Source organism: Protopterus annectens, chromosome 8.part0 (assembly GCF_019279795.1).
Source record: "Protopterus annectens isolate FY-2018-M chromosome 8.part0, PAN1.0, whole genome shotgun sequence".
Lineage (NCBI taxonomy): Eukaryota > Metazoa > Chordata > Ceratodontiformes > Protopteridae > Protopterus > Protopterus annectens.
The window spans coordinates 1,055,969,071-1,055,981,144 of record NC_056741.1 but is presented as its reverse complement, the minus strand read 5'-3'; positions in this window follow the sequence as shown (position 1 = coordinate 1,055,981,144).

Sequence of the window (12,074 nt, the reverse complement as noted above, 5' to 3'; positions counted from 1 at the left end):
GTTTAGTTTAATTCTAGCACTTCCTTCCTGAAGTTCTTTATGAGTGGCTCTGGGAAAACCATAATTTTTTTGGATATTTCTTTGGCCCTCCATTTGGGGAATCAAAAATTTGAAAGTATGATCTTTAGAAAGGAAACTTTTCTGAATCAGTATTTACATAGGAGGAATCAGCATCCACACCCCATGAAGAGTGTGGTGAAGGGACAGCTCATCTGTCTAAGTAGACTGACCAGTGAAGATGATACTTTTCCACAAGAGATGGATTTTCTGAAGTCCTTTTTTATGATGAGAGGGTATGACTCTGAATGACTCAGTAAAAGCATAGATGAAGTTCTTTTGTTATGAACAGATGAGGTGAGACCAATCTTACCAAACACAAGCCTGGAAATAAACTAGTCAGTAGTGAGACACACACCTCCACACAGAGCCTTTTGATTGGTTATCAGAGGGCATTTCCACTCCCCATCATGACAGATGTGCAGCTGATCAAAGACATTCTCAAGGAGAATTGGAAAATAATTTTGGGAAATGGGGATCTGGCTAGAATACAGCCCCATTTTTACTTACAAAAGAGTAAAACATATTAAATCCATTTTAAAAAGACACTCTGCAGCCACTTTGGGAAGACAAGTAGCACTGGGGACTTACAAATGTGGCAGATGCAAACAATGCTACTTCATTTGCAACATCTCTAATGTTTTTATTAAACCATTGAACCCGGAACTTTGGTCCGATAACAGGTACAATTATAATTCCAAGGTGTTGTATATTTTGCTTTGTGTGATTCCTGCTCTAGCTACTATGTTGGTAAGACTATAAGAAGATTGCCACTCAGGACTTATGGACACAATTTAGCTATTAAAAAGAGTGACACTAGTAATGACGTAGCAAAACACTCCTTACAATGTACTGACTTTAAGAAATTTCAGTTCTTTGTACTAGACACAGTAGATATGAATGTTTTTCTCAGGAAACTACAATGTAAGGCTGGAATGCTGAGAGTTCCAATGGCAGATTAAGTTAAGATCAGACAGACATCCAGGCTTAAATGAAACAATTAACATAAAGTGCTTTTTACTAGCACAGAGGCTATAAAGACATAATTTGCTTAAACCAGTGATGGTGAACCATTTGGGTTCGGCATGTCAAAAATTCGGAAAATGCCTAACTTGACTCTGCTTGTATGTCAACCCCCAAAAACAAAAATAAAATAAAATAAATAAATACATAAATAAAAATAAATAAAACAGCATAGCTCTCAATACATCAGGGATAAATCTTAAAATCAGGGACAAATCTAGAAATAGGAGACATGGGCAGTTTTAAACTACTAGAACTATTTATTTGAGATACTGAGAGTAAAAAATGAAAATGAATTAATATACATCTGAAGTAAAATTAGTCTATAAATCTAATTACTGCCACTATTTAAGTGTAGAAATTTGCCAGTTTTAGGACTGATTAAGAGGGACCATTGAGAGGAAAGTAAAAAAGCATACTGCTAGGAATGCAGATTACTTGCCCTTTGCAGAAGTGTAACTATGAAGAGAAAACAATGTCAGCACTGCCCTTTGCAGACTCTGTTGAGAAAGTATACTGAAATAGTCTTTGAGGTTAATAACTTCCTTACCTCTGTCGCAGTGTTGTTGAACTGGCTCCTGGCACAACATAATTCAGTGCACTTCACATAAGCAACAAATGGAAAAGCAGTTTCTTTGGTAACACGAGTGTTGGTGAATGCTGGTGTATCACCAAAAATATCTTGGTGTGTTACCTTTGACATGCATGTCATAGGTTCACTATCACTGGTTTACACTGTTATTAAGATTTAAATTAAACTTTACCATGTGTTTTTTGTTTCACACAGTATCTTTAAATTTTATCTTTGAGTTCTTGGAGCATAGTGATTGGACATTCGTGAAGATGTGACTTCTCGGTCACCATTTTTAAACTGTGGCCGAATGTTTAACAGTTAAATTCTGATAAAGTTCTGAGTGTTTATTAAATGAACAGAAGCACTTAATCTTAATATTGTTTCTGTAACTACTTTTGTGCAGCTTTGTGGAACCTTTTGTCATTTGAAAGATCTAATGTCCTTTTCTTCAAACCCCAAACATACAACTAAATTATCCCAGGGAAAATATCTGTCTTTTATTTATTCTTTATCTGAGCAAGAAACAGTTTTTAATAAAGTTTACAGTGCCTCTTGTTCTTTCAACAAGCGAGTTGCTTAACCAGACATTACTTCTAGTCTGAGTTGGAAAAAGATCAGTGGAAATCAATGCTCTACCAGAAAACAAATACAAATAAATGAATAACTACATCAGCATACAATTTTCCAGATTTCATCCCAGCTGTAACCATATCTACATCCAGCTCTTGGCTCATTTTATTTCCGCCCAACTCACTATCCATTCTGAAAAACATTTCCATCATATTTGACCATGAAAGATCAAACTCTTCTACTGGATCACTTTGTCAATAAACCAACCAGTTTTTCATCAAGCAACCCTCCAGAAGCAATTCAGTTTCAACTTCTTCAAAATCCTGAGGTTTAAAGTAAGCTAGATACTGACTGTATGTACTATCCACTTGCTTTTCAACAGTTATTTTGTCTAACTGACAGAACTACACTGCTATCACCAACAGAACAGCTCTCTTCTCCCTCCATTTAGCCTCTGCATTGGGAACACAAGCAAGAAGTGCAACAGCTAAAATGTTCCCACTCACAATGAAAATAGCAGGGATCCTTATTTATATACAAAAATAACTTATTTACAAATATTTACATATGTACCTGTATATAAATATATAAATATCTTTATACATATTCATAATTTCCCTTACAGTCATGCTAAATTTTCATCCCTACTAGACCCCTCCACTCCTTTTTCCATAACCAGTCTGCTAAAATCAATTTACCATTAAACTTAATTTAAAATTTTTATTTATTCTATATAACCCATAGAATATAAAATAGCCTTTTATCTCTTCAACATATTCTTTACTTCTATTCTTATAATTTCCCCATCATCCTTTGCACATCCTTTGCACATTTAAATCTTTCCACTCGTTTCTCCTGCACCATCTTTATTCTATCCCCTCCATCCCCTTCACCAGCCTTGCGGTCCTGCGCTGTGCAACAGCCTAACAAGGTGAGCATTATTGTTGGATTAAACTACATACTGTGGAAGTGTGAGAATGAATTGAACCTGGACTATGCTCTAATTTTATTTGCATTCTTAAAGCCAATCTGTTAAGACATTAATTCTGCTACCTTAGTATTTAGGGGTCAATTCCCCTTCAATCTGTCTCCTAGTCTTTTATTTGAGCTACCAGATTGGAGTGTATGACCTGTACAGAGTATGGCATTTCACACAACCAAACTCTAAGGGTTTGTAATATGCTTTTTGTCTGCCTACATTAGCATTATCTCTGTTTGCCACGTATTTGTGCTTCTCTCATAACTTGTACCATCTTTCCCTGTGTCTTGTACTTTATTTAGTGGCAGTAGTGTATTTGTTTACATATTCTTCCAGTGGGCAGAATGTTCTACCTTGTGTATAGGTTGTATTGCACTGCCTTTTGCCTACAAACAGTGTCTCCTGTACTTCTACTCTGAATTTGGGGTTTAAGGAAGAAAATAAAGGCTGCCTAGCATGGTCTTGTGGAAACGCTTTACTTTTTGATAATTTCCCTATCTAGTAGTTGCTTCTAATGGGTCTCTGAATCCTGGGTTTATAGAAAGAAAAGATAACAAAGGCCGCCTAGCGTGGTTTCATGGAAACGCTCTTGGGTATTTTCCCTATCTACTAGCTGCTTCGCCTGGGTCCCTGAATCCTGGGTTTAAAGAATGAAGAATAAACAAAACGCTGCCTAGCATGGCTTTGTGGAAACGCTTTACTGTTGGGTATTCTCCCTATCTAGTAGCTGCTTCTCCTGGATCTCTGAATTCTAGGTTTAAGGAAAAGAAAACAAAGGCTGCCTAGGGTGGTTTTGGGGAAACACTTTACAGTGGGGTATTTTTCCTATCTAGTAGCTGCTTCTCTTGGGTGTTTTTGCTCAATCTTTTACCTCTCACTCACAGTTAGATTGTGCTACTATGGTCTTAATCTTATGGCCTAACAATGTGCTACGTCTTCCATGATTTGTCTTGTGTTTTTGGCTTTTGTCTATCTTTCCTCACTTGTTTTTTATCCTTTTGTCTCTGCTTTTCATTGGTCTCTTTTTCCCCTTGCCTAAAGCTAGACTGCTGTAATATGCTATTTTCTGTGAATTGCATTGTAGTGCTACTTCTATAGTGATGTATCTGCAATCTACTGACTTGTGCTGAAGTGTTTATTTCACACGTGTGTGGCCTTACTGCCTTATTGAATGACTTTTGTTGCTATGTTTAATTTCACCTGAGTGTCACTTTTTCTGTCTTATCATTCTGGGGTTGTTCTTAGCCTATAGTGTGATTTAAAAACATTTACATTCTGTTGCCTCATGCTCAGCTGATTATCTGAGATTGTGTGTGCCTGAAATGTGTTTTTTTGTAACTGCATATACATATTACTGCACATTAATTTGTTAATAAGCTTTTCCTATACCTAGCTGTTTATCTGTGAACATTTTTTGACTGTAATTTTTTCTTTTTTACAATTGTAACTCTGCTTATTTCAGTTGTATGATATTGCTGATTCACCCATGAATGTTATGTTGTCTGTATTTTACTGTATACCATTACCCACTGCTATAGTAGATGCCTACCAAAGTTTGATTTTTGCTTAAATGTCATTGCTTACTACTCTCTAGTACTGATAATTACCTGAAGCACTCCATTATCTTCCCTTTAGTGTTCTCTCACACCTTTTCTACTCACTACTTACCTGTACTTCTCCACCCTTAACTCATACCGGCACTCTCTCCCTTAAACCCAGCACACCCAGAATGCACTCCTTGCTCTAGCCTCCCCACTCATATACCAGTCCTACCTGCTACCCTCACTTACAGACTTTCTACCTACTTACTCACACATATTGACCTACTACCCCACCCCCATTTTCATCAACAACTGGTTAACTTGTTTCACTTTTAGTACCTACCATTGTTGCTCTTTCTCTATCCCTAACCCCTATCTTTTCTCTCTTCATTTTTTCTAGGATAGCAAATAGTCTCTGCAGTATCCAAGCCCTGTGAGTGACCCAGCCTGAACCTCCTACAATCAATTACCCTACGTGGTTATTCCCCTATAGAATACCATGAAATATTTTATGTACGTGCAGCCTAAAGTAATTAATAATGTATTCAGTACCTGTACTGATGCTCCTGTCCTGGCTGTAAGCTAGCACTTTCTCAGGACTGCTCCCTGGCATCTGCCTCTGCTTTCTACATCCTACTCTCTCTCCCAAACAACTCTCTCCAGCTCTCTGACCACAGTGCCTTCCTCTGCACATTTCTTTGGTCCCCACTCCTGACATCTGCACTCCTATACTTGGATGCCTGGCCCCTGGTGTGGTACTCTAAGCTTCTACTGTACATCACTACTGACCTACCCTGTCTTTTTTATCCTGTACCTCTGCCTCCCTGCCTTCTCAGACTCATATCTGCCTAACTTCCCTGATTTTCTTGATTTGTTTCGGTAGTTTTTCCAGGGGTGTAGCCCCGCTCCGTTCGCCCTCTCTACATTCAGGCTCTCTGCGCTCCCCTACCCTACCCCCATTCCCACCCAACCCTACATCAATTACACTTATACTCTCCATTCCCTCCCCTTCCTGCCAGCTCAGTCTCTCACAACACAATTCTTGCCTGTACTCCTTCCCCATTCACCTCACTTTCTTCCCTCTCCTTCCTGTCAGCTCAGCCTCTCACAACACACTTCCTGCCTGTACTCCTTCCCCATTCGCCTCACTTCCTTCCCCACTCAAATTTACTCCCTATACAAACTCTCGATCATCCCCCTAACAATGCAACTCTTCTTCTTCTTAGCCACTGCACTTCTCTTATACCTTTCAGCCTTCACCTCATTTCACTCATATCAGTCCTACCTCCCCAACCCACTTAAAGGTTCCCCCACCTCTACCTCCCACACTAACCTATTAACTACTTCCTACTCAGCTATCTCCCCATCACTCTTTAGTTTCTCCTCCTGCACTTTTCACAAATTTACCCTCCTTCACAAACAAACAATTACCCTCATACCCAAACCAAAACTCATCTTCCTCCACATAGCATACACTCCACTCACACATCTCACAAATAACCGTCTACTCTCTGGTGACATCCACCCTAACCCAGGCCCTCAGTCCCTTCATCATTCCTCCAATCCAACCCCTTCTGCTCTCACCCCTAATTATACCCATACTTGGATACAACAACATTCTGCACATATACACATCCATATATTCTATAAATATTCAAAGTCTAACTAACAAGATCTCAGAGTTACATTCCTGGATAGCCCATACAAACCCTAACATCCTTGCCTTATGCGAAACTTGGCTCAAGTCTCACATCATTAACAGTGAAATACTGCCACCTGGTTACAACATCTATCATGCTGATAGATCCCCTAAAAAAGGTGGTGGTGTAGCCATACTCTACTCAGATAGCCTAAACCTGTCTCCTGTCACTATCCCCATCCCCAACTTCCATCCTGCTGAACTTCTCACCCTAAACTGCTATCTAAACCCACAGATGAAATATGCTGTCACCTCCATCTACATCACCCCTGGAAATAATATACCCACCCTTAAAAATATCCTATACTGGTTTAGCCACAACGTAGACTATGAAACTCTCATTCTTGATGATGTCAATATAGACTGGTCCAAACTTACTAGTAGCTCCCCACAATCCAGCATCAACTTACATGGTTTCCATCAACTGCTTACATCCCCCACCCATTTCAACAAAGACTTATCTTCCAGCTCCACCATTGACTAGATACTCACCAACTCTCCCAACCTCTACCATGGCCCATGTACCCTCCCTTACTCCTTAAGTAATCACCTCCCCACCTCTATCCTTAGACACACCTCCCAGGCACACAAATCCCACCTATATAGAGACTGTCGTATGCTCTCTAACTTCAGTAACACCCAATTTAACTTCATACTATCTAGTTTTGATTGGTCCATCCTTAAACACATCCCTCTTGAAGATGCTGTCAGTAAATTTAACAACATTTTCCTAGATACCCTTAATTCCCTTGCTCCCTTCAGGAAAATTAGAATTAAATCAAACTATGCTCCGTGGCTCTCCAAAGATACTAGAGCACTGATGCATAACTGGGATAGCACCTGGAAGGCATGGCTTAAAACTAGGCATACTCCCCATCTACTTAAATACAGACAACTACATAACCTAGTCAAGAAATTAGTCACTAAAGACAAAAAAATCTTACTACAACTCACCTCAACTAGACAACAAGTCCAATTCTTGCAATTTCTGGACTACTCTTAACAAAATACTTTACCCTGGCAACCCTTCTTACCCCTCACCCTACTCCAACAAATCTCCTCCAGAAATTGCTACCCTACTCAACAAACACTTCATTGACACTATCCAAAATCTCACTCCCTCTAATACTAACACAGCAACTATCACTACCCCTATCAACCCCCATAACCATAATCTCTTCTCATTTAAACCTGTGTCAACTTCTTACATTAAATCCCTTCTTCTAAAGCTTAAACCATGTTCTCCCTCTACCGATAACCTACTTCCTACATTTCTCAAACTTGCTGCTGAATCTATAGCCTATCCTATAGCCATTCTCATTAACAGATCTATACAAGAGGCTACTGTTCCTGCTATCTGGAAATCCTTCTTTACTATCCCACTAAATAAAGGTGGCAACTCCACTGATCCATCTAACTATTGTTCCATTGCCATTCGTTCTCCTATCTGTTAGTTACTCAAGAAGTGCATTCACTCACAACTTCTCAACCACCTCCTCCAACACAACCTTCTCACTCCCACTCAGCATGGTTTCCGTCCCCACTACAGCACATCCACCACCCTCCTCTCTTTCACTCATACCATAGACAATGCCATTAATAACAATCAACTAATATCCTGCCTCTTCCTTGACATTTCCAAAGCCTTTGATACAGTCTCTCACCAAATAATACTTTCTAAATTATCTAACCTCAGTCTATCTTCTTCCCCCCTTGCCTGGTTTTCCAGCTATCTCTCAGATAGGCAGCAATCTGTCAAATGGCTCTCTTCCTACTCTCCCTTTATATCTGTATCAACAGGTGTTCCTCAAGGCTCTATTCTGGGTCTCCTCTTATTCAACATCTTTACTAACAAACTCTTCACCTCTTGCAGACAATCTTCTCTTATATAATATGCAGATGACTCTACACTCATCTCAATCTCCAGTAGTATTACAGACCTTATCACCCTTACTCAAAACTCCTTTCTATCCACAGAGAAATGACTATCTGACAATCTTCTTATCCTTAACCCCAAGAAGACCAAGCTCTTGCTCTTTCTCCCCCACTCACCTTCCAACCATAGATCTACATTTACTATAACATCCTCCAACAACACTTTCATAAAACCTGAACCACACCAAACTGTTAGGCATCATTATTGATGACAAATTCAAATTTAACTTACACTTACTGCAAGGAATAAAAAAAACACACCAGAAACTTGGCTTGCTCTATCGCAACAAAACATTTCTTACTCCAAATGCTAGACTCTCCTTAGCACAGTCCTTCCTCCTGCCCACACTTCTCTACACAGCCCCCATACTAACTAATATACAAACTACTACCATGAACAAACTGCAACAAACTTACCACAAAATTACAAGATTCATGACAAACTCCCCCTACAACTCCCATCACTGCCGGGCCCTGAACTCATTACAATGGCTCAAATTCCCTCAACTACTGCTACTTTCTCAATTTCAAGTTATTTACTCCATTCTATACAGGCCGTCATACTGTCCAGCTCTCACTACATTTTTATCTACCTACACCCCTTCTAGAACCCTCTGCACCTCTTACCAACTACTTCTGAATGTAGATCATCCAAAGAAGAACATAGGCAAATTACAATATAACTGCTCTATAGCCCACAGTTGGAACAAACTTCCTCTACACATACACTCCATCATATACCCTGCACACAGGAACTCAACCATTATCTTCTCAATACCAAATCATGTCTCTGGTTAGAACCTACCTAATTTTTCCCCTTTATACAATGGTGCTTCTTCTCTCTGAACTCCTGAAAGCATCTATACCTTCTTATGAAGCCTAGGCATGAAATCTGATCACTTGTATATAACTTGTTTGATCGCTTGTATATAACTTGTTTGTACATACATAAGGTTCATATACTTATTTCTTTGAGACAATCCTCTTAGGGTAATCTAAATATGTTTGATTCATATTTGTATTAATATGTTTTGGAGTGAAACTTGGTTATGTTACTTTCTATTTTTTTTTGTTACCTATGTAATACTAAATTGTTTTGTAACTGGAGCTTTTCTCCTTGGGTCTCCACTGAAAATGGGCTCCTGGCCCAGCTGGACCAACTCAGTTAACAAATGTCAAATAAATAAATATAATATCCATATTTAATCATATCCATGTTTATTTTAGCCACTTCTTTTATGTCTTCAAAAAAATCTTCTTTACATAGTTTTCCCCATAACTTTTTTACTTTTTTACATTTCAAAAATGCATATTCCACAGTTTCTTTTTCTTGACCATGTAAATATATTGTATCTCTTTTCTTTTTATATGATATTTCCTTTTACTGGCAATTTAGCTATTACCAGTCTCCAAAAAATCTTGGCATTCTACTTTCTGATTACACCATTTATCTCTTATTTTTATAACTTTAATTTTTTCATCTGTTAGATTTTCCCATGGTTTTACATAGTAATGTTTTATCATTACATTCATATACCATAATTTTCTATCTTTTTCAATATCATCAATTCTTATTTTCCACAAAATACTTTTTCTTGGTAAGACTTTAATTCTTCATTTATATACTCTTTTTCTCTTTTACTCTTTTTTGACCATGCCGCCAACATTTATCATACTTAAATATATAGTTTTACTACTAATCTCTCATCTTTTTCATTTATCTACTTTAACACTTTGTACAAACTCAATGAAGCAGCATATAGTACTGGGTTAATTAACCCTAAATGTCCTTCTTCTTTATTTACATACAAAAGTCCTGTTTTACTGGGTTTAATCTAGAACTCCATAGAAATGAAAAAAAATATCGGCAATAATTACTTTTCAAATGCTGTTGGCAGCATAAATAAATATGTTGTTTTCCCCAACAGCACTGAGTTTATCAAATAAGCTTTTTTTCTGGATGATAATGTATACATTATCATGAAAAGACAGTTTTACTTTATTTCTTGTATTGTTTTTCACACTGAATTCTACTTGCACCTTTATTCCCAGATTTTATACCTAACACAGAAACTTAATTTGTTGTAAAATATATAACCCCAATCTTTACTACATCACCTAAATCTTTACTTTCTCTTTATTTAAAGCCATATTTTTCATTTGTCTCATTACACTGCTACCTTCCTTTAGTAATCTGCTTAAGTAACTTGATACTTTTCTTTTCTTGTAAAAATATCTTTACTTGTATAACAATTCTTGTATTTTTCTTGATTTCTTTCATATAATTCCTTTTCTTTGTCAAAGTAGTTTCTATCATTATGTTCTTAAACCTTCCAGTGCATCATTAAATGTTCTTTTATAGTTTTTCTCTGCATTTCTCACATCACATTGCCAATGTAAGAACACATTTTTTATATTTTCCTTAAATATCATCCACCATTCAGACTAACTTTTATAAAATGTTCTCTTAGTAATGTGACCTTTCCATAACTGTATTACTAATCTCTATCCTTCTTCATTCCATGCTTTCTCATTTATCTTTTTTTTATTCCTTTGCCTATTTTTATATATTCCTTGCTTTCTTTTATCTCTAGCCATATTGCAAGATAATCAGAAAATCTTGTTTCAACTACATCCCTTGTTCCTATAACTAAAATTTCTGATAATATAAAATAATTTATTTCAGTTCTATGTATACCCCTTTTGTAAGTCCATGAATTTTTGTCTCAAATTTTTTGGCTGGAGGGTTGTACCACATCTGACAACTTCTAATATTTTTCTTGTATTATTTCCTTTCTTTTTACACCTGCCTGTTAAATCACATTTAAAGTCTCCAGTTGTTATACTATTCATATTTATCACTACATAGGCTAAACTATGACAAAATATGCTCTCCCCTTCTTAACAGTTAGTAAAAGCATATAATGTTTTAAATATACATACTTGTTCTTTCCATTTTAAATCTACAATAGTAAATCTTCCCATTTTTGCTAAAGTAACATCTAATATCTTTACTGCATTTCTGCAGAATACAGTTATTCCAGAACATCTCTCATTTACCAAATTCCAGATTATCTTTCCTCTCCATAGCTTCTCTGTTTTTGTTATTTCTTTATTTGTTAAAAATCTTGTGTCTTCTAATATAACTACATCTACATCACATGTATTACACACTCAATTTTCTTATTCTTCTTACTATATTCTTAATAGTATTCACATTTACAGAAAACACTTTAAAATTCTCATGCTCCATTTCCTTAGATTCATGGTTTCATAAGTTCATAACAAATTACTAGGCTAGCTTTCTTAACAGGCCATTTTAAGCCTAACCAATTTCTTTCCTACAGATTAGAATCAAATACTGTACTTTATGCTTGTGAGTCAGACATCTTAACCATTATACCCAACCCCAGTCTTTAGCTGCATGTGTTCCATTTTATCCATTTCCTTTCTTTTTTCTTTGAATTTATCCCTTTAAATTTTCTTTTTCTGTCTTTTACCAATTTACCAATCACATTCTTTAGTTTTCTTTTACTACCTCCCAGTTTAGGTCTTCTGCATCACTTATTTCAGAATCTTCTTCTATGTCATCTTTATTATTTTTTCCTCATCTAATGTTTCTTCTATTTCTACTGCTTCTACATTTTCTTCTCTTTGCTAATTTTCTTCTTTCTTTTTTCTATTTTCACTTTTGCA